The sequence below is a fragment of the Mauremys reevesii genome, linkage group 3 (genome assembly GCF_016161935.1).
Source record: "Mauremys reevesii isolate NIE-2019 linkage group 3, ASM1616193v1, whole genome shotgun sequence".
NCBI classification, from domain to species: Eukaryota; Metazoa; Chordata; order Testudines; family Geoemydidae; genus Mauremys; species Mauremys reevesii.
The window spans coordinates 80,536,523-80,560,356 of record NC_052625.1 but is presented as its reverse complement, the minus strand read 5'-3'; the positions used below and the strand labels follow the sequence as shown (position 1 = coordinate 80,560,356).

The following is a 23,834-nucleotide window of genomic DNA, read 5'->3' as shown; positions in this document are numbered from 1 at the left end:
CAGCAGGATTCAACAAAAAAATATAACATAAGAGGATAGGGTACATGGCATATAGGTTGAGATTTGAACAAAACAAACTCCTTCCTTTTCAGACCTTAAGAAAACGCCTTTTATATAAAACTCTAGAATAACTTTAATCAGGGAATTAAGAGGCATAAAGTTTTAGCAACAGCACCACTGAGGTCCATTCATCAGACATGTCAGGAGAGTGCACACTTTCAGTTCCAGTTTCCAAAATCAAAACCCAGCCCCCACCACTTTTACCCCTTTTCACTGGTTTGGGTAGAAACACTCAGGAGTTAGGATTTCCATCCAGAGCAGTGGGAAAAGGGGACTCATTCTTACCATGATACATTGCTTCTTAAAATATAGTATAATTCAGTGGTCCCCAACCTTTTTTGCCTGGCAAGCGCCAGACAACGAGCCACGGAGGACCATGGCAGCGGACGAGCATCCGCCGAAATGCCACCGACAAGCGGCAACGTCAGTAGGCGTTGCCCCTGAAATGCCAAGTGGCAACATCAATAGGCATTGCCGCCGACAAGCAGCGTCATCCAGAGGCGTCGCCGCTGACATGCTGCCGATTTTCTGGATGACGCTGCTTGTCGGCGGCATTTTGGCGGATGCTCGTCCGCTGGCCAGTACGCGGGTGCACTTAAACGCCCCGGTGGGTGCCATGGCGCCCGTGGGCACTGCGTTGGGGACCCCTGGTCTAATTTATATTTTGGTAGCCTTATGCTAGAATTTAAGCTTTTCTGGCTTTTAGCTGTATTTTAAGCAAACTGCTCTTTAGTGTCTTCACCACCATGATTTGAATTATATATTTTGGTGTTTTTACTATGTACATCTATTAAATGCTTTTAAGACATGGAATAGAAGAATGGACATAAAAAGTAGAATTATTATAATAGATTTCAACTTTAAAATGTTATGGTAGAAAAACGCTTAACTAGAAACTTCACTTTGTCAAGGACTATATCTACTCCATGCATGCCTGTGTCATACCTGCTTATTTTACTATTAGAGCTTTTTATTATTGTCTGCACTTCCAGTTAATATATCTTCAAGAAAGTTTGCTTACTTTATAATGCTTATTGCTTGATCATCAGATTTCAAAGCTACTAAGTCCACAATCTTTGCTGGTGATAATGTTGGCGGGTGCTACGGAGAATACAAAAGAGACAGAATGGAAATCAAGTGATTAATCATATACTGAAGTTATACAGTTGGCTACTAGGAAAAATAAAAAAGACGACATGGTTTAACTTGTAAACTGAACATTGACAAACTCACTGATGAAGAATTACCACTACATTTCTAACCAGAATCACATTTAATATATTTTATGAGTCATGCCAAACTAAAGAAACCATACTCCATGTACTTTAAGCCACTATTTGGGGAAAATCTGACTATGGCTTTTTTTTTTTTTGGTAGCGAAGGAGATTGTATTTCAAAGGTTGCCAGCTGGAAAGCAGGCCCTGCAAAGCAATTTGAAGCAATAAATAAGACATTTTCAAGGTGGTTTTACTATTACATAAAGTATTGAGACACTCATGCTCTACAAATGCCTAGTTTTTATTTTAAAAATGCACTTTCTACAGCTAATCAAGTTCTAAAAACACAAATGTAGTGGTTGGGGACAGATCCTGACAGGGGCTGAATACCCAACAACTCCTTTGATTTCAACAGTTAACATGGGTTGCTCAGTACATCTCTTAAAATCAGGGCTGAAATGATTACATGCATTTTGCTGCTAATTTCCCCTCAGAAAGCTAAACTTAATTTAACTTGCAATATCCCCAACACAATGGGCTGATCTCCGTAAAAGGCACTTTTCCTTCCTTTCATACAGAAAACATCCTGTAAACAATCTATTTCCACTCTGTTAACTGATTGCTTTTGTTTACTGGCAGGAACAGCAATAGCAAACTCGGCATGCAGCAGTGAGAGCTAGAAAGTTTTGTTTCATTTCCTACTGTGCAGGTGTTTTATACAAGGCATCTATTGTAATTCTTCAAGTTTCGTTTCAGAGGGAACATGCTGCTTCTTTCCAAAGCACAGACCAAGAATAACAGAGCAACAGAATTAAGGAAACAGCAGTATGCTTCAGTGTGAAGCAAAACTGAAGTATACAGCCACCAAACCATACACAAGACCAACAAGTTTTCCTATTTTATTTGCCAACAGATACAAAAAGGGAGGAGAGAGAGAAAAGAAAATGGAGTAAAAAATATGAAATCAGAAGACAAGTGCAGAACTTCACCATCTGATCGGTCACCTTTATTGCATCTCATTCTCAGACCCCAATATTTGTGTGCTCATTGCCTGTTTAGTTCCCAATCCTGCAACTGCCCCCAGCGGGTAAACTCCTGTGTAGTATTGCCAACTTCCTATTCACACAAAACTGCACACACTTGCCCTGCCCCACCTCTGAGGCCCCACTTCTTCTCTGAGGCTCTGCCCCCGCTCACTCTATTCCCCCTGGCCCTGTCGCTCACTCTCCCCACCCTCACTCACTCATTTTCACCAGGCTGGGGAAGGGGGTTGGGAGGCGGGGGTGAAGGCTGCGGCGGGGGGTGTAAGCTCTGGTGTGGGGACAGGGATGATGGATTTGGGATGCAGAAGGGGGCTCCAAGCTGGGGCTGAGGGGTTCAGAGTGTTGGAGAGGGCTCTGGGCTGGGGCAGGTGGTTAGAGTGTGTGAGGGGGTGAGGGCTTCAGCTGGGGGTGCGGGCTCAGGGATAGGGCTGGGGATGAGGGGTTTGGGGTACAGGAGGGTGCTCTGGGCTGGGATCAAGGAGTTCGAGGGGGGAGGGAGGGATCAGAGCTGGGGCAGGGGGTTGTGGCACAGGATGGGGTGCAGGCTCCAGGCGGCGCTTACCTCAAGCAGCTCCCGGAAGCTGCAGCATGTCCCCACTCTGACTCCTACACGGAGGCGTGGCCAGGTGGCTCTGCATGCTGCCTGGTCCACAGGTGCTGTCCCCGCAGCTCCCACTGGCCGCAGTTCCTGGCCAATGGGAGCTGCAGAGCCAGAGCTTGGGGCTTAGACAGCGTGCAGAGCCCCCTGGCTGCCCCTATGCATAGAAGCCAGAGGGGTGATATGCTGCTGCTTCTGGGAGCTGCACAGAGCCCCACTGCGCTGCTGACTGGACCCGCCAGAGTCCTTTCGACCGAGCATTCCGGTTAAAAACTGGCACCTAGCAACTCTACTCCTGTGCCTATGCAGAGGCAGTTTCAGGACTATGACCTGGTCTACACTAAAGTTAGGTCAACACAAGGTAGCTTACATTAACCTAATTATCAGTGTACACACTGCAGCCTTGTCCCGCTGATGTAAGTGCCCTACTACACCAACAAAGTAACTACACCTCCATGAGAGGCACAGCGCTTATGCTGGTGTAGTTACTTACATCGGCTGCTGTCATCAATTTCAACACTGGCTGCCAATAGCTCCCTACTCCCAGCCTGGAGTCTGGATGGCTTCCCCTTCTCCCCAGCTCCAGGCTGGGAGGGGGAAGGCAAGAAGCTTGGGTGGCTGCTCCCCTCTCCCAGCTGGTAGCAGGGAGCCAAGAGCCCTGGGGAATGGGGGGGGGGGGGGAGCAGCTGGGCTTCTGGCAGGGAGCTGCACAGCACTGAGAGCCCTGGCTTTCAGCCTCCCCTCGCCCACCCGTCTTCAGCTGGTGGAAGCATTCCTGGTGAGAACACACATCACTGACAGAACAAGGATAGTGTGGACATCACAGTCACCCCAGTAATTACTGCGATGGCTGTAAGGTGACCTAACACTGGTTGACTTAGGGCTGTAGTGTAGATATACCTGAAGGTTTCAAAGTATAAGCGCCTCAGGTCAGAAACAGTGCGTTTGTAAAGCACTTAGTTTTGGGTAAGATATAGACAATTAAGAATATTTAAGAATAATCTTCCTTTCATTAATAAAATCAATGCCTCTACATAGCATTAGGGGACCATGTATCTGATATAAAGCCAACATCCAGACGATACATGGTCACTAAATATCTTTGGCACTTTAGTACTTGTGTCAGTTCCCACATCCAGGCCAATAGGGTTGCCAACTGTCTAATCCCACAAACCCAAACACCCTTGCCCCATCCCTACCCTGCCCCTTCCCCAAGGCCCCACCCCACCCCGTCCTTTCTCCAAGGCCCCACCCCACCTCCGTTGCTTGCCCTCCCTCACCCCCACTCACTTTCACTGGGCTGGGGCAGGGGGTTGGGATGTGGGAGGAGGTGCAGGCTGAGCCTGGGGCAGGGGATTGGAGTATAGGAAGGGGTGAGGGTTCAAGCTCTGGAAGGGAGTTTGGGAGCAGGAGGGGGCTCAGGGCTGGGGCAGGGGGTTGGGGTGCTGGCTCTGGGAGGGAGTTTGGGTGTGGGAGGGGGCTCAGGGCTGGGATAGGGGTGCAGGAGGGGGTGCAGGCTCTGGCCAGGAGGTGCTTACCTCGGGCAGCTCCCAGGCGGCAGCCCAGCAGGGCTAAGGCAGGCTGGCTCCCTGCATGCCCTGGCCCCGCACCGCCCCCGCCACTCCCATTGGCCACAGTTCCAAGTTAGACACGGTATAACTAAAACCCACCTTGGAATTTCCATTTAGAGATTTCTCTTGGTGTTCCACCACTAAAATGAATATATGAATAACCTTACCCATCCACCCACCCAAACCCTATGATGTGCTAACGTTAGTTGGTCTGAGGATGCTAGTCACGTCATGTAACCTTTTATCATGATGTAAGATCATTATCAGGGCCTTGCAATTCTCTATTGCCCAGCATCAGAGGGGAAAAAAATCACTTCTATAGTTTGTAATAAGGCACGTGCAACTAAAATAAGTTATTCTGTAATACGTTTACCTCTGTTTAAAAAGATCTTGAACATTACAAAATCTTAATTAAAGCATTTTTCATTTAACAAAATTCAAATTGTTTTTTAAAAATCTCTTCCCTGAATGATTGACAGTTTATTTGCTTATGTATATTTTTGAATTCTTAGTATTTGATTGTCTGTATTTCACTTTGCATGATCTCCGTGCACGTATTTGATTTACTGTACATACACTACAACAAACATGACATATGTGCATGATCATTTACAAGAATCTCTTCATATCAACCTTTGAACTGCAACCTACGGCTATTTGTGCTTTAAATTTTCATCGAGTTACCATAAGACATACCATGCCCATTTTCCCCAGGGAAGCAATGCATTCATGCAAAGTTGAACTGACATATGATACATGATCAGTGACCTGGCCATGCAAATCATATCACTGAAGCCTGGCTACTTACAAAAGTAGTAAGAATTTGCTAATTGAAAGTGATTAGTTACATGCTGTACATGTAGCTGTACGTTAAAAACTGACAACCATTTAGTTTTTGTTTGCACAGTTAGTTGCTGAGTTGGGTTGTCTATAGAATCTGCCGAACGACCAATCATTTTTATGGGTCCTTTCTATGTTTTAGATAATGAAGTACACTTGGTAAATAGTGAGACTGACATAATATGTAGTGCACAATATATTGGTTAGTGAAACAACCTGGAGCAGACTGCTGTGTGGCTAAAGGGCAACCACTTTGTTGTTTCTTTCAATTAAACTTGTGTGCGCTCAAGTGCAATGTGCCTCTTACCCAAGGGGTAGTTTTAGCACATTTCGAATGTAGATTTTTTTTCCCCAAGTTGCATGGTTTTATTGTGCTGAATTTAATTATGGAAATACAAGTTAAAGATTACTTTACCCTCTCCACTTCCTTCTTCAAATGGGAGAGGAATTGTGCCTCATATTGAATGCATCAGTTGGATGACAAAGAATCAATGGAAAAGATTTGCCCATCATTTCAACTTGGGTCTCCTTACCACCCACACAATAGGTAGCTAATAAGAAACTGTGATAATTTAGCTTCAAATTTCTTATCTTTCCTCTGGAATCCTCACCACTCAACTGGCACTGTTTAACAAACCACCACCTTCCCTATTATGGAAGTTCTCTTCATTCCCTCCTTCTTCCTCACATATGGATCATGTCCAGATCCTGTCACTTCTTCCTCCACAACATTTCTATGATCTGTTTATTTGTTTTGTCCACACAGCTAAAAACAAAGTAATAAAGATGTGAGATGAGGGTCTGAAACCACTTCTTTTCTAGTGGATAGACCACTGGTCAGGGGCTCAGGAGACCTGGGTTCAATTCCTAGATTCTGATCTTCTTATGCACCTTGTACTAGTCTGTGTCTAAGTTTACCATTTGTAAAATGAAGATAATATTGTGAAAATAAAAATAATGTTGTGAGGTGTTCTGATGATAAAAACTGTAAATACCAAGACAGATGGAGAAGCAAACAAATTTTGTATCTAGGCTACCTAAAAAATATCTCCATGCCTTCTTCCATTCAGCATTGTAGGCACAGCAAGCCTCTCCTAAATTGGTCCATAAGACCCTCTTATTAAAATCCCTCAAGACCCATAAATTAGCCTGACACCTAAAAGAATTCATTTTATTTAAAAAACAAAAGAGTAACTTTACTCCAAGTTGTTCTCTTGTATTAGTAGGGTCAGTCCTATTGTTGGTAACCCCTCTCTTCCTGCCCCCCTTCCAAACTGCTCCCTAATTGTCTTGCTACAACCTTTATGTAAAATACCAGTTTAAGAACCTTGGGGCCAGCATCATGCCTTTTTGTGTGTGTTGCAAGATGCTGCCCATACTCCTGGGTGCTGTAAAATAAACTATTAAATTATAAATATTACCTATAAAGATTATCAAGAAGTCAGAGTTCCTTTTACTACATTAGCAGTTTCTTCAGTAATAATTTGCAGATGATGCACAGATTGGGGTAGGGGTAAATGAGGAAGGGGACAGATCACTAACAGAGTGATCTAGATCTCCTGGTAAGATGGGCACAAGCAAACAATATGCATAAAGTCATATCTAGGAACAAAGAATGTAGGCCATACTTACAGGGAAGCAGCAACTCTATAAAGGACTTGGGGGGGTCGTGGTGGATAATTGACTAAACATGAGCTCCCACTGTGACCATAGGAGGCTAATGCAACCCATCAATATATAAATAGGAGACTATCAAGTTGGAGTAAGGAGGTTATATTACCTCTATATTTGGTACCAGTGCGACTACTACTGGAATACTGTGTCCAGTCTAGTATCCACAATTCAAGAAAGATGCTGACGAATTGGAAAGGGTGTAGGATACAGCCCCCAAGAAAGATTAAAAGATTGGAAAACAGGTCATAGTGACTGTGCTCCTTAAGTCTACCTATTTAGCTTAACAAAGGGAAAGTTACGGAGTTTACAAGTACCTACATGGGGAGCAAACAAAACAAAAAAATCTGAGAGGGCTCTTTGATCTAGCAGACAAAGGTATAAAAAGATCCAACACAAATTCAGACTGGAAATAAGGTGTACATTTTTAACAAGTGAGGGAAATTAACCATTGGAAAAATTTACCAAAGGTTGAGGTGGATTCTCCAACACTGGCAATTATTAAATCAAGACTGGATGTTTTTTTAAAATATAGGCGGCCTTCAGGGGTTCTCAAACTACGGGTACGGACCCCAACGAGGGTCATGACCCCATTTTAATGGGATCGCCAGGGCTAGTGTTAGACTGGCTGGGGCTTGGAACCAAAGCCCGAGCCCCACTGCCCAGGACCAGGGCCAGGGCCAGGGCCAAAGCCCAATGGCCTCAGCTCTGGGTGGCGAGGCTCAGGTTACAGGCCCCCCTCCTGGGGCTGAAGCCCTTGGGCTTCAGCTTTGGCCCCCATGGCCCGGGGCTCAGGCTTTGGTCCCAGCTCCTGGGGTTGTGTAGTGATTTTTGCTGTCAAAGGGGTGTTGCAGTGCAATGAAGTTTGAGAACGCCTGCTCTAGTTTAAACAAGAATTAATCCAGGGAAGTCTTATGACCTGACCTAATGATCCCTTCTTTTAATCTATTAACAATATTTGGTTAATATTTATAGTTCTTTTGTGTCTTCAAAGCAGTGTACAAACATTGGATATTTAGCCCTCACAATCACCTTAAGGCAGGGATGGACAAACTTTTTCGCCCGAGGGCCACATCTGAGTATGGAAATTGTATGGCGAGCCATGAATGCTCACAAAATTGGGGTTAGGGTGCAGTAGGGTGTGAGGGCTCCGGCTGGGAATGCAGACTCTAGGGTGGGGCTGAGGAATTGGGGGTGCAGGAGGGTACTCTGGGCTGGGACTGAGGGGTTCAGAGGGTGGGAGGAGGATCAGCGTTGGAGCAGGCTCCAGGCAGCGCTTACCTCAAGCAGCTCCCAGAAACAGCGGCATGCCCCCACTCTGGCTCCTATGCAGAGGCGCAGCCAAGCGGCTCTGCGCGCTGCCCTGTGCGCAGGCAACGTCCCTGCAGCTCCCATTGGCTGTGGTTCCCGGCCAATGGGAGCTTGGAGGGTGTCGCTTGGGGTGGGGGCAACATGTGGAGCCCCCTGGTTACTCCTATGCATAGGAGCCGGAGTGGGGACGTGCCGCTGCTTCCAGGAGCCATGTGGAGTGGGACAAGACCCCGAACCTGCTCCCCGGCTGGAGTGCCGGAGTGGGGCAAGCGCCAGACCTCACTTCCCAGCGGGAGCTTGAGGGCCAGATTAAAATGTCTGGAGGGCTGGATGTGGCCTCAGGGCCATAGTTTGACCACTTCTGCCTTAAGTAGTAGATAATTAGGTGATGTGATCTCCATTTCACAGAACACCCCAAAAAGAACCCCAACCAAAAACAAGATTTCAAGGCCACACAGGAAGTCACCAGCAAAACTGGAATTAGAATGAAAAAGCTCCTAATTCCAAGTCTCTTGCACAGCTCAGACTAGATCCATGCTGCAGCCATTTCTATCACAATCCACTGCAAATGGAGGAACATACTCAAAAGCTGCCCTGCCAATAGGGAAGCGAAAGTGTTAAAGGACAGTTTACTATAATGTTTTTAAGTCACTTGTGCAGTCAGCCAGAGATTTTTTGCTAAATTCAGCTAACAGGTTCACTATGGATGAAGGTTATAATACACATAGAACTGGCCTACTTACTCAAAGTTTTCATAGAAGACAAGTAATAGACACTGTTCATCTATTAAAGTGTTGCTGCAGGGCCGCCCAGAGGGGGGGGCAAAGGGGGCATGCCCCCCGCCCGGGCTCTCGGCCCCCCCCCCAAGAGAGCGGAGGCCTCGCCTCTCGCTCTCTCTCTCTCTCAGCGCGCCAGCGCGGCCGGCCTCCCCCCCCCCCCGCCCCCCGCCGCGCCGCGCATGAGGCGGCGGGGGGGGGGCGGGGGGCCTGAGCCCCCGCCCCCGAGCGCGGCGGCGGGGCGGGCGGGGCGGCCGCTGCTCGCGCTCCGTGTGAGCCACGCCCCCCCACCACACACCGGGCTCTCTCTGGAGGGGAGCAGGCCCTCCCGCCCGCGGAGAGGGGGGGCGGCGGGGGGGAGGGGACGCGGCCGCCCAGCCTGGGGCGCGGCGGGGGGGGCCTGTTCCTTCCCCCCCGGCGCCGCCGCCCCGCGGCCCCCCCGCCGCCCCCCCGCCACCCGGGCTGCCGGACGGGGCGGGCCCCGGCGGCGGGCGGCGCCGGGCGGGCGGGTGGCGGCGGCGGGGGGGCGGGGCTGGTCTTCCGGCGTCCCGAACGGAAGGGCCCCAAGCCCCAGGGCCCCCCGCCCCCCCCCCCCCCCCCGCCCCCTGCGGCCCTGTGTTGCTGGTATACAGAGTTTCATAATTTAATAAATAAAGCACAAGACTGGGAACCAGCGTTCTATTCGTAGCTCTACCATTACCTGTAGTTTGTAGTATAATGAATGGAACTGGAAAAGAGTCAGACTTCAGGAGGGACTTTGTTCAGGAGAGCACTGGGGGGGGAAATCAGGCCCAGGTTGCTTGTACATAACATTCTGGAGCCTCATTATGCAACACAAGCCATTCAGCATAACTAATAAAAAAAGATAGCTTTCCTACAATTTACCAGCCTGCCACATCACTTATTCCTAAGGATGAAAAGGTCCATTTGGAGCTGGAGCAGAAAACATTCAGGAAGCAGGGGCTGCAAAGAACCTGCAGACACAGTACTCCTGTGGCATTAAGGGATTCCTCTGCCAAGGCATAAATGACCATTTTCTGCCCACTGCATCTCTCTACATCCTTCCCAGCTCATGGCTGCTGATGCTCAGAGAGGAGCACATGAAGGAAAATCAGACCATCAAGGGCAATATTAGTGAAACTAAGATAATGTTTTCACCCCTCAGTCACAAGGCCGAGAAATACCAAACAGACTGAAGCACCACTGCAGGGAAACAAGACAGGATCCCCATCTTCCACAATCTTACAAGCAGAGCAGTGGGAAACTTGCAGTGCTTCAAATATCAATTACATGAAAAGAAAAAATGAAAGGATGTGAAGGTGCTGATGCTGAAAAATGTTAATGACTGTCTTACAGATGGAACAGCAGATCTTGGGTAGAAGTTATTAAATGAGGCAGAAATCCTTGATGGTGTTCACAGTAAAGCAAGCGGAAAACTGTGATGCCAGTGGCAAAAAAGAGTAAGCAAGAGAAGAGGTGGTACCTGACAATTTCCAATTAAAAATACACCAGTGCAGGCAGTTGACACATTAAGCAAATACTTAAAAACAGCAAGTTGACACCAAGAGAAAATATTTTTAGAACAGCTCATAAAGTCAATTCAGAAGTCAGCATATGAAGCAATAAAACAGCAGTAACTGTTTCCATGTTCCAGTTTAGATTACTACTGTCTAGGTGTTATATTTTTGGAGGGGTGGACTATATTACTGAACACCATCCACATTTTTTCTCCTCTAGAAAAAATTCACTCTACAACACACGACACCTAACTAACTTATACCGACTTTCCATTAGAATTTGCTATGTGAGCCCCTTTCACCCAAACAGCTATCAGGTATTATGCACTAAACTAGTTACCTATACTTATATTTCTATGTATTTTTATAGAGAAAAACGGTACCATGTTATATAGTTGTACTATTACACAGTCAACACAAATAACCATTAACTGGAGCAGACAACAGTGGAGGAACGCACAACCTCCTCTGAACAGGACATAAGAGTACTTTGGCTCACATCAGTGTAACCTCATGAGGGCTGCCATGTTCAAACTATGATCGTGCAAAACTCATGAATATCCTTAATACTCTAAGTGACTATTATATTTCTAAAGAAAACAAAAAACAAAAAAAAGGAGTGGAGATTATGCCCAAGGAGTCTAGAGCAGAACAGTATTTAACACACCTAATTATAACAAATAATTTCCCCTGGTAATGTAGTTACATAATGTCCTCTTGGCAATACAAGAGCCCTAGACAAAACGTGGCCAAGGCTAGGTCAGGCCTTCTCTTAGGCATTTTTTTTTTAAATTTAAAAAGACCAAGCAGTTAACCATGTCACGTTCTTAACAGACTAATGAAAAAGGAAAACCCTCCCCCCACCCAACTCATCAAGAAAAGGAAACAAGTTATTTGCATGTCCTAAAATAAATATAAACTAAGCCCAACACTCATGATGCTGCAATCTACACACAGAATAGTGTAAAAAACAGTCCAACAGAAAGAACATGGAGCCTGCTAATGAAATTTTCTAAGTATATGTTGAAGCTCTAGGGTATTTGAAAAAAATAAAATACAAAACCAGTATTTATATGGAAAATTATAAAATATTTAGGTGGTTGTGTAAATTAGTATTTAGCTAATGAACTGAAATGACTCAAACTGTAATAGGAAAAAGCAAGCAAAAATAATTAGCCTATTTAAAACAAAAGAATGTGTTTTTTTTATTATAAGGTGAAAAGTACATTTCAATTCAAGCATACAAAAGACAATGAGGGGAAAACCTTTATTCCACTGATATGGATTCAAGTCTCAAGTCACTCATGCAATACAAGTGAAACCACAATTACTACTTGCATCATTCTAATGCATGACAGTCACTTCCACTATCAAACCCCTGTTATCCATGGATAGTAGGATGGTCATATGGGGTAAGTACCCATTCTTGTTTCCAGTTATTTTTAACTCCTTGCTGAGATTTAATAAGTTAAAATTGTTTCTTAATATTTTTCCATTTCAGTAATTGCTGAAGCTGCCACATAGAGGTTATTTGATTGTTGCTTGACAGGAGACTTGGTTAGTGGGACACTTTCTTCTACGATGCCATCCAAACTACAAAAAAGTTTGAGAATCCTTGCATGCCCACTGATTCTGACATCAGTCCATGTTGCTTTTCAACAGGATAAAATGTATGTATAGTAAAAGACAGTTACCTTTTCCGTAACTGGTGTTCGAGATGTGTTGCTCATGTCCATTCCATATTAGGTGTGTGTGCTCACTACATGCACCGGTGCCAGAAGTTTTTCCCTCAGCAGTATTCGTAGGGGACCAGCTCTGGCGCCTTCTGGAGTGGCACCTGCATGGCACGGTGTAAGGGGCACCACCAGCTCCCCCACCACCACCACCACCACCCTCAGTTCCTTCTTGCCAGAAACTCCGACAGTGGGGAAGGAGGGTGGGTTGTGGAACAGTCATGAGCAACACATCTCGAAGAACACCAGTTACAGAAAAGGTAACTGTCTTTTCTTCTTCGAGGAATTGCTCATGTGTATTCCACATTAGGTGACTCCAAAGCTGTACCCCGAAGGTGGGTAGGAGTTCAAGGACATGGAGATTGAAACACAGCTCTGACAAGCCCAGCGTCATCTCTGGTCTGCTGAGTGATGGCATAACGAGCAGTAAACGTGTGAACAGAGGACCACGTTGCAGCGCTACAGATGTCCTGGGTAAGGATGTATGCCAGGAAGGCCGCCAAAGATGCCTGCACTCTCATCGAGTGGGTTGACAATTGGCAGCAGCAGAATCCCCGCCAGGTCGTAACAGGTCCTTATGCATGAGGTAATCCAATTGGAAATCCTCTGCAAGGACACCGGGTGACCCTTCATCCTATCTGCTGTAGCAATGAAGAGTTGAGAGAAAGGCTTGGTACTTTCTAAGTAGAAAGCCAAGGCCATCTGGATGTCCAGGGCGTGAAGATGCCTCTCCTCACTGGTCTTGTGTGGTTTGGGACAGAACAATGAGAGGAAGATGTCCTGGGGTTCATATGGAAGGTGGAGACCACCTTTGGCAGGAAGGCCAGGTGCGGCTGCAACTGAACCTTATCTTTGTAGAAGACCATGTACGGAGGTTCTGAGGTCAAGGCTTTAATTTCAAAGACCCATCTTGCTGACGTCACTGCCACCAAGAACGTGAACTTCCATGACAGGTGGGAAATGGAGCAGGAACCCAGCATCTCAAAGGGCAGGCCCGGTGAGCCTAGAGAGGACCAAGTTAAGATCCCACTGAGAGACAGGAGTCTGTACCTTCGGGAACAGTCTCTCGAGCCCTCTCAAGAATCTGACCATCATGTCATGGGAAAACTCCGTCTGTCCTTGGATCGGTGAGCAAAAAGCGGAGATTGCCACTAGATGCACTCTAATGGAACAGTGTGCTAGGCCTTGGTTCTGCAAATGGAGCAGGTTGTCCAGGACAGCCTATATGGAAGAACACGAGGGAGAGATGCCATGCTTCGACGCTCAGTGGGAAAACCTCATCCACTTGGCCAGGTAAGTCATCCTGGTTCAGGGCTTCCTACTCAGTAAACAAGAGGGAGCATTGTGCCCTTGAAAGATCTATGTGGAAGTATGCGTCCTTCAAGTCGAGGGCGGCATACCAGTCTCACGGATCCAGGGAGGGGATAATAGAAGCCAGGGAAACCATGTGGAACTTTAACTTCTTTAGGTACTTGTTGAGGTCTCGCAGGTCCAGGATGGGCCGTAGATCACCCTTGGCCTTGGGATTAAGAAGCACCAGGAACAGAACCCCTTGTTCCTGTACTCAAGAGGAACTTCTTCTACCGCATGCAGCTGTAGTAACCCCTTTACCTCCTTCGCGAGGAGACTCTTGTGAGAGAGGTCCCTGAAGAGGGATGGAGAAAGCAGGTGGGAAGGGGAGTAGGGGTAAAAAGGAACTGGAGGATATAACCCTGTTTTACTGTGCTGAGGACCCATCAATCCAAGGTTATAGCCATCCAGCAGGGAGGAAGAGGGAAAGGTAGTTGGAGAACACAGGGAAGGATGGATCCAGGGAATAGGCTGGTAGATCACCCTTGGGCACACCCTCAAAACAACCATTCAGTCCTATGCTTATTATGGGTCAAGCCCAACTGGGCAGAGGGTGGAGATGGGTGGTTCAGGCAGCACTTGTAGCCCTTGGCTCATTTATGGAGCTGGTCCTGCTGAGGCTGACTCCCCGGCCCTGCAGCTGCTGCGGTCTGAACCACTTACGCGCCAGTGCTGGGATGTAGAGACCCAGGGTTTTTATAGTGGTGCAGGAGTCCTTGAGACCATGCAATTTTCTGTCTGATTGCTCCGTAAATAGGGCCCAGCCGTCAAAGGGCAGGTCCTGTACTGACTGCTGAGCCTCAGTGGACAACATAGAGGAGCAGCCAAGAGGCTAGCCACATGGAGATAGCAGAAGCCATGGTGCAGGCAGCAGCGTCTGATGTCACCTGGAGGGCCGCCCTGGCCCGAGTGATCCTCGATGAGGGCATGACTGAACTCCTTCTTGGAAGCCCAGACGGGCAAACGCTGGCGGGATGTCCCCCTTGATGGGGAACGGTACAGCTGAGGCGGGGACACACACACATAGGTCCCAACACGGGTTTTCCTCGAGACCAGGGTACCGCAGGAGTCAGTGAGGGCAGCCCCGGGAGCGTCAGGATCTCCTGAGCTGCTTGAAGGGCTTTGATGGCACCTGAAGCTGGCCGGGGCCTGCATCGCTATCTGAAGTCGCAGGTAAGGCATGGGATGGGCTGCACCCCTCGACTTGAGCTGGGGCCCGACTTCCCGAGAGGGATGTTAAGCTGCCCAACACAGGTCTTGGCTCGCGCCCCCTGCCCTCTCCTTTCCCTTGCAGGAGGTGGGAGATCTTCCCTACACAGTCTTTTTCAGCTTCTTGACCGGAGCCACGGAGCGAGACCAGTGCCGGCTCATGGACGGCGCTGGGGGTGCACTGCACACAGAGGCCACAGTGCTCAGTGTGGAGTCAGTCGGCTGCTCCAGTGCCAAAGTGAGTGCCGACTCCATTAGGAGTGCTCTTAGGCAGATATCGCACTCCTTCTTTGTCCTAGCTTTGAAAGACTTGCAGATACGGCGCTTGTCACTTATGTGCCCTTTGCCTAAGCACCTTAGGCAGCTGGTATGGTGATCACTGACGGGCATAGGCCATTTGCAGCAATCACAGGGCTTAAAGCCTGAGGACCGGGGCACGTCCTGACACCCGGCTAGGTCCCGTTTGGGATTAATGGAGAGTTTGAGAACTACTACTAAGGGTAACTAAAAAAACTACTGTATAATTATTTTACAGGATTTCAAAGTTCGCAAGAACAGAGAATGAATCAATGCTAGCTGAAGCAGCAGATGTTCCAGCACTGTTACTGGCAGCAAGTAGTAACTGAGGGTGGGAGGAGCTGGCGGCACTTCTTACCGTGCCATGCGGGTGTAACTCCAGAGCCAGTCCCCTACGGATACTGCTGCAGGAAAAACTTCCGGCACCAGTGCCTGTGGCGAGCACACACACCTAATATTGAATAGACATGAGCAAGCACTTGAAGAACAACACTTAGTTTCATTCCCACAGTGATGTTCAAGGTAGAGATAAACTTATTACAAGTAGCGGCAGTAAAACAAATGAAGTTTCTGACTCCTGCTAAGGATTAAGTGGAATTCTTACCCTCTCCTACACAGCTTGAGTAACCTTTTTTCTTTTTTTAAACTGATAAAGTTGAAATTTTGGGGCGGGGGGGCGGCAGGGGAGAGAGAAGGGGAGAATATATTTTCTGACCAGCTATAATTACAGGAGATTGGGGGCTTTTTTGGAAACATTGCTAATAAAAAAAAAAAAACACAACTTTCCTCTGCACCATTTTTGTCTCTCAAAAACATTTTACAACAACATTTTAACAAAGTAAATAGAACTGTGGGAAAAGCATGATTGAGAGAACAGCACATTCAGGCTCTGCTTTCTGACATGATTCTTGTTTGCTTGCCAAATTTGCTTACTAATCACAGCAAATTCAGCAAAGTTTAAATGGAAAAGGGGGATATAGTTTAAATAAGAAATAAAACAAATGTGGATTCTAGTCTTAAGATTCCCTACCACTGCAGCTCCAGCAACAGTAGCAACAGTACAAGCGGCACCGGGCAGGTGGTATTTTAACCACCTTGTTTTCTTGATCTGTAGTAATCATGTTGTAGATAAAATGCCAGTGGCTGGTCTTACTCTACCATTCTCGTCTTATTGTTGATACCATCAGTGACAAATGGTAAGATCCAAAAAATAAAAAAAATAAAAATGTCTAGTGGTAACAGCCACACACATATTCAGCAGCCCACACAACTTACCACAGAAGCTTCCCCACAGCCACAGACTACCTACCTCAGGCAAGCTGCACAATTTTCAATTGGCAAAAAGCAAATAATTGAGATTTACTTACTGATTTGGAGAAATGCCTTGGGTTTCCTCTCAATATTAATATCATACAGAGCTTAGTAGATAACTATAAATATTCTTTCCCCACCCTGCTTTGAATTGCTTCCATTCCCCTCACAAGAAGTAAAAACAAAGACAGTTCAGTTGTCTTCAAACTTATTCTCAGAACATGCAGCATTTAATGTACTATTTGTGATATCATTATGTTTGCACTCTCTCGTCAAAGAGGAAAATTCAGCCTTGTGTTTTAGTCATTATCAAGGAACTGGATCTCTCTTTTTATGTTGCTAATGTAATTTGGCCATATTAAAGGAATTTGTACATGAAAACCGAAGCTGATCAAAAACAAAGGAATCCCTGCACTGATGTGGCTACAGAGGGAAGACACTAGCCTAATATCTTTTCAGTGCAAGAAAGTGCAACCTAAAGTATATCGATCCAGATCCTAGTGTCACTGAAGTCTATGGGAAATCTGCTATTGACTTCAACATGACCTAGGATCTAGCCGAGTGGTAGGTAACCTGCAGCCCACAGGCTGAACACGGCTCGTCAGAGTAATCCGCTGGCGGGCCGCAAGACAGTTTCTTTACATTGGCTGTCCGCAGGCACGGCTGCCCACAGCTCCCAGTGGCCGCAGTTCACCGCTCCTGGCCAATGGGAGCTGCTGCGGGAAGTCTTACGGCCCACCAACAGATTACCCTGATGGGCCACTTGCAGCCTGCGGGTCACAGGTTGCCCACCACTGATCTAGCCCATAGAGTATATACTGAGAGGACTAATATGCGATCCCCTATGAGGGCCATAACGTCGGACTTTTTCTTGGGAGGGGGTGTCTTTAAATCAGAAAATTTGTAGCCTGATGAAAAAAAGTTAATATAAATTACAGTTTTGATTTGATACGATATGGATAATCAGTTTTTAAGAACTGGGAACAGGATTACAGGTCTGTTTTTGTTACCTTTCTACACAATTAAAGAGGCTCACCCTAACTATCTTGACTAAATTAAAAGCTATTACCACCTTTATGGTCCTGCTTATAAATGTTTACCACAGAAAGCACCTCCATAATTCCTTAAGCTGAAGCCTTTATTTATACTTACACATCTCACCCACGTTTTCTTGGATTGTATAAAAATTAGTATTATAAATCACTTCAGCCGATATCCAGTGTCACACTCCTGTATTTTCCCCTCATGGTCCAGCAAAGGTACCCACTCTAGGCTCCCAGCTCCTCAGCTGTCACCTCTCAAGTTAAGATCTGCATCTCTCACCCTCCTGACTGGGGTATTTCCACACGGCACAGCTCCCTGCCTCTACTGTGACCTCCCCAGCAAAGTCAGGCTGCCTAAGCCAGTCTGCTTTACTATTCTCTTCAGAGATGGTAAACAGCATAAATTACCACAGCTAAATTACCACACAGCTCTTTCTAAGCAAGCACGTTTATTCTTGAGGTAAAAGCATTACAGAGAAAACCTGTTAAAAACAATAAAAGAACCTACTTTGTGTTAATAAATTACCAGATATCATCCTCTTACTCTCACAAGGGCTCTAATTAGTGTCAGTCCTTCCAATCCTTACCTAAGGATTGGGGCCCTCCCTTTGATAGAAGGTCCTGTCTGTTTGCTGGATCAAAATGAGAGCCCTGAGTCAGTTTAAACTCAGGCTATTTATCCAAAAATCCTTACTCTATCTAGTAGTCCTTGGAGAATCCAGTTCAAACTAGTATATGAGAGCCTGTCAACAGGTGGTGGTAGCTCTCTGGAAGTGTTACCACCTGAGTGAATTTGCCTCACTGTTCTTAGTTTCTGGGGGGCTGTAGTCCCCCTCCCCCATGGAATTACATACAATCCCCAGCCCACGATACATAAACTTAATTCAATAAGGTTTGTCCAGGACACTGCAGGAAATTGCCATCTGTCACATTCAGTACAAGATATATTTGGATATCACTATGTACTTCTCAGTATACTTCATTTGTCCAGTACCTCTGCTAATAGTAACCAATTCAATTATTGCTTTATCCTGTCCTCATTCATCTCACATTAGAGGTGGAGAGATGGCTTATTCATCAGCCCAGCAATAAAGATACAACAGGCCAAACGCTTTTCTTAATTAAATCTGTGCAACTCCTACTTCAAATTCTGCTCTTTAGTGAAGCTGCACTTGTGCATCTGATGGCAGAATTTGAAGACAATGGTGTGACACTGGCAGACCAGGTGCCAGCTCTTCCCAAGGCTTTAGGCCTCGGCCAAGCACTGACAAATTCATTGCCTGAAACCACTTGTGTATTTGAAGAAAACCTCTGTGTTAGTATGGTTAAGATGGTTACTGAACTTAAAACAATGTGTTTAGACTTTATGAAATACTTGTAAATTGCTGTATACATTAAACTCACATCTTTATCTTGTGCTATAAAGTAATACGTAAGTTTTTAACTGTAAAAATGTTTACCCTGAAACTGTCAAACTGTCAGAAAGGATCATCTCCTGCTCATTAAGACGGCTATCAAAACTAAATGGGCCATTGTGGGACATCACGATACAAAGACTGTTAATTGCCCCTTCACACATCATGAAGAGACTAGTGCAAAAGAGCTCATCCCATCAACTTGAATTATGGAGGAAGGACAAAGATAGTGAACAAGAAAATCTGTCATCTCTTTGCTGTTTGGACTCTCGGGGGGTGGAGCTAGGAAACAGAAGCAGAGATTCCCAGTGTCAACCTGGGTTAACCCTAAAAGACATTCAGTGCTGACAGATGACTACAACTCTGTCACCTTTTAAAAATGGACTAACTCATTCATGTATATATGTTTGCCTGCTTTAATCTGGTAACTCATTTCTTTTTTCCTAGTTAGTAAATCCTTAGTTGGTTTACTATAGGATTGGCTACAAGTGGTGTCTTTGGTATGAGATGTGAGGTACAAATTGACCTGGGGTAAGTGGCTGGAAACAACCTGAATCTTGTGTGATCTCTGGTGTATGGTAACTGACTGTCACTAAGGGTATGTCTATACTACCTGCCGGATCGGCGGGCAGCGATCGATCCAGCGGGGGTCAATTTGATAAATCAACCCCAGAGTGCTCTCCCGTCAGCTCCTGTACTCTACTGGGGCGGGGGAGAGGCCACAGGCAGAGTCGACGGGGAAGCGTCAGCAGTAGACTCACATCAATGAAGACACCGCGATGAGCAGACCCAAGTATGTCAACTTCAGCTACGTTATTCACATAGCTGAAGTTGCGTAACTTAGATCCATTCCCCCCCCCCCCCAAAAAAAAAGCGTAGACCATGCCAAAGTGCATCTTGTCTGGGTGGGAAGATAGAGTGGAATGCCCAAAGGGACTGTCTGTGACTCCGTGGTAAGCTTCAGGAGTTCACATTTTTTACTGGGTTGGTGAAATCTATTTATAGAACATACAGCCAGTTTGGGGTGTCTGCCCTGCTTTTTGACAGTCTGCCCTGAGGCGTGCACAGGTTACACTCCAATTGGAATGCAACAGTTTTGTTGAATAGCTTGCATAACATGAATCCAGTCCACTCGCCCAAACCTGTGTTGGTTCTGCAGGACTGAACGGTAGTAAAAATTTGTGTCACTAAAACAAGCAGATGTGATTGAATGTATACAGACAACAGATCTTAGTAAGGTGGTACCGTTTTCCAGTGTTACTTGGGAGTGTAACACTTTTGAGAGTAGATACACACTTTGAACCCTCCATCTCCTGATACAAGTCAGCCTATCCCTGGTTCATGATAATTATGACTGACATTGCTTTCCCACATTTTTTTTTTCTTTATTGGTAGGCAAGCTGGATTCAGAAAAACCTTCCATAGAGCAGTTTGAAATTAAAACCTACTTTCTGGTTAGGAGATCTGTCACATTCAGAACAGGAAGCAAAATGAGGCTGATGTGCTCTTTTCTGTTCTCTTTTTCTGCAAAGACCTAGGTAGACAGAAATTCAGCTTCAAATTCTTAACCCTACCATTACTGCAGAAGGATTTCAATTAGATATTTAACATTACATAGTTTGTGTGCTTTCTTAAGAAGAGATATGGACTGTAGTACAGAATTTTTTAAACAAACCAACTAGCCAACTAAACCAGATATATCCCCAAAGGCACACACACAACAGCTTAATATGGGGAACAGGGGATGTGAACTATACATAGAAGGAAAAAGGAATTGGCATTCTTCCAATGCCATCAACTATCACTTAAGGCATGAACAAGACTCTGCCATCCCTGTCTATTTACCATGGAACAAAAATTTCTCTTGGTACCGAGATTCATTTGCTAAAATGATGATAAACGAGAGTAGTATTCAGCAGACGTTTACTGTTGAAATAAAATAGATACAACACAGATTTAAATCATAATAATTAGCAATGATAACATTTTGCTTTGCAGTGTGCCATATCCAATTGAAGAAAATCTGCTGCTGATTTTAACATGTCCGTAATTCTGAGACACTGTTGTGGCTCTCCAATAGTTATAACAAGGAAAAAGATTCTCTTACGATTTTTTTTTTTTTAAAAAAAGAGTACGTTAACCAAAAGGTAACCCATTACATTTCAACATGCAAATTGTTTAGAAATAACATCGTGCCACAAAAGTGATTACAGGTTACAGACAAAAAGTCCCTACCCTGTAGAGAAGACATACCCTTATTAACATCTCTCTGACCTTCTCTTGATGGGCTGGAGTAACTTTCAGAGGCACTTGTGCTCCTAAGTCACTTATGACTTTTCCACCTAAATGTGCCCTTCATGGCTAGAAATGGTCACCCTGGGCATAGTTTGACCTACTGTATTGCTGCCAAATACAAGAAGAAGTCGGATTTAAATAATTAGGGCTTTAATCCATTCTACTTAAAAACCCTGAGGTTTTTCCACATCCAACTAGCAGATCAGGTTCTTGCCTAAGAGTATGTCTACACAGCAGCTGGGAGGTGCAATTCGCAGCACAAGAAGAGGGAAACATGACAGCTCTGCATAGCTACAGCAGCACCTGAAGCAGCTCAGGCTAGCCAACTGAGTACAATCCCGTCTGACCTCCTGAGTCCATAATTGGGTGGATAGCCCAAGCCTCCACAGACACATTACTAATTTTAGCATGCTAGCTTGAGCAGAACTAGCGAGCATATGGCTACTTGCTCTGGGAATCACACCTCCGAGCTACTGTACGGACATACCTTAAATGGCCATACAATGCAAGAAGAAACATACTTGCCAGCACTAAATGTTCAAGGTAAAATTTTGACTGACTTACAAGGAATCTGAGGTATCCACACCACCATCCTATTTTTATCTAAGGAATTCCCAGGGCTCAATGGAGCTGTGCTGATCTACACCAGCTGAGGATTTAGCCTGTAGTATCTCATTTTGTAAAAATTAGGGTAGGATCGAGCAGTCACTAGAGCTGAAGCTCACTTTGTTTGTGAACTGATGTCATTGCCAACAGGAATAAAAATCTCATTTAAAACGGGAGCTCACAGGCATCAGGTGGCTCAAAGGGAGGCATATCACAATTCCAAACCTAACGGGAAGTTTCAAATATGAACAGACCTCTCATGAGCCTGGTCACTATGGGCTGAAGAGAAACTGATCTGTGTTCTGTTTAGTTCAAAGAATAACTAGGTAAAAGAACCAAAAAGGAACATTTATCTGATCCAGAATGACAGTTTTTGACACTTTGTGCATCTATGTGGACAAGTGAAAATAAAGTTGGGTCCTTTTAAACAGAAATTGTGTGAGAGCTGGTGTGTTATATGAACCTTTAGTTCTCATCCTCTTTTTCAGTTGCCCACACAAACACAGAAGTCACTCCATAGTTTGGCAAAGCCCCAGCTCATAGCCACAGGTGCTGAGAAGGAAATGAAGGGGAAGTGTGGATGGTACCACCCTTTATACCACTCATTTGAAGGCACAAAGAGGCACAGGGCACATGCTTCATCCCGCATGCACACACATGCAGCCATTTAAGGGATATATAGTACTGAGATACAATGTATTGACCCAAGGATCTTATTGCCCACATTCTTTATTTTTCCACTGGTATTCCTTTAACATACATGGATTCAGCAATGACTGGCAGCCATATGAGTTTGGAACAAGGATGGGGGTTGGGGGGTTGTTTGCTTTTTAAAGCTCCTCCACAAAACCACATCTATCCGTGGAATAACGGACAACGATGCTAGCTACTGAGAACAAACGTATTTGACTTGTTATTGACAAGTTATTCTTATTATATATATTCACTATTAATCCTCTGCTCCTGTGGTTAAACAGGATATAAGCCACACACAAAAGTCTACCCAATGCATTCAGGAGTTTTGAAAGGTTTAAACACAATGTCATGCATATTGTTACACAATTTTCAGTCTTTGTCCCTCAAGATATATAGTGATCAACATTAGATACTATTTTGTTCTTGATGCAAAGAGATGCCTAAGGTTTGGCCTTCTTTGGCCTTCATTGTTAAGTGAATTTATACAATGTATAGAAAAGTCAAAACTCCAGACCTTTCCATCGTGATGGAGAAAAAACAATAGGTGACCTTGCAGACATTAAGCTTGGTTTTAGAGAGATACAATCAGATTAGTACACTGGGAATAAGCATCCAAACCCTACGTCTTCTCTCTTTTGTATTGAAAGTGACAGCTGAAAAGAGTCTATATCAGCTACGTGGCAGCAGTGACAGTTCTGCACAAAGGGAGGCTCACTTCTCGAGTTTTTGCTTATTCTCATATATCACCCCATCACACAAGATAGCATTAAGTTTTCTGACAGATCATCTTTGTTCAACGGAAACTGCAAGGACATACAGACTTACTTACCTGATTGTGAATTCCTATAAACATACTCTTTCATTTCATCAGACCCTGCTCCCACATAATACAAAGATAGGTTGGATAAAATAATTTATGAAGAAAAAGTCCTATTGACCTGATTTGGAGTTTAAAACATTTAAAACTGAGATTATGCAATGTTCAACATGAAATCTAGATTATTAACATGGAATTTAGGTCTGTGGCATTCATTGTGAAATACATTTATGGTAACCAGGAACTTCATTAAGTCACTGTTTTGATTTCAGTAGATAAATGCGGTTTAAGCAAATCTGAGAAGTAATATCTAAAACTGAAAACATGGGGAAAATACGTCTAATTGATAGCATCTGACATTTCTTTAATCTAATGGAAAAATCTTGAATGTCAATTGCTTAATAACAATTCTGTGTGTGTGTGTTTTTGTTTAAGATCTTAATTTGCTCTCTTTTCAC

At 45.1% G+C, this 23,834-nt stretch overlaps 1 protein-coding gene across 12 annotated transcripts in view; it reads right to left on the bottom strand.

Annotated features, from left to right (window-relative positions):
- SIPA1L2 (signal induced proliferation associated 1 like 2) overlaps positions 1–23,834 on the bottom strand; it is a 239,923-nt gene that overhangs the window by 183,291 nt on the left and 32,798 nt on the right. For 9 of the 12 annotated variants that reach the window (XM_039528814.1, XM_039528815.1, XM_039528812.1 and 6 more), the window contains exon 2: positions 1,082–1,161. The exons of 2 other annotated variants lie outside the window; for them this stretch is intronic. The gene's annotated coding sequence lies outside the window, so the exon portion shown is untranslated. Of the gene's footprint in view, positions 1–1,081; positions 1,162–20,410; positions 20,497–23,834 lie in introns of all 12 variants that reach the window. One more of the 12 variants, XM_039528813.1, reaches the window with a different exon arrangement.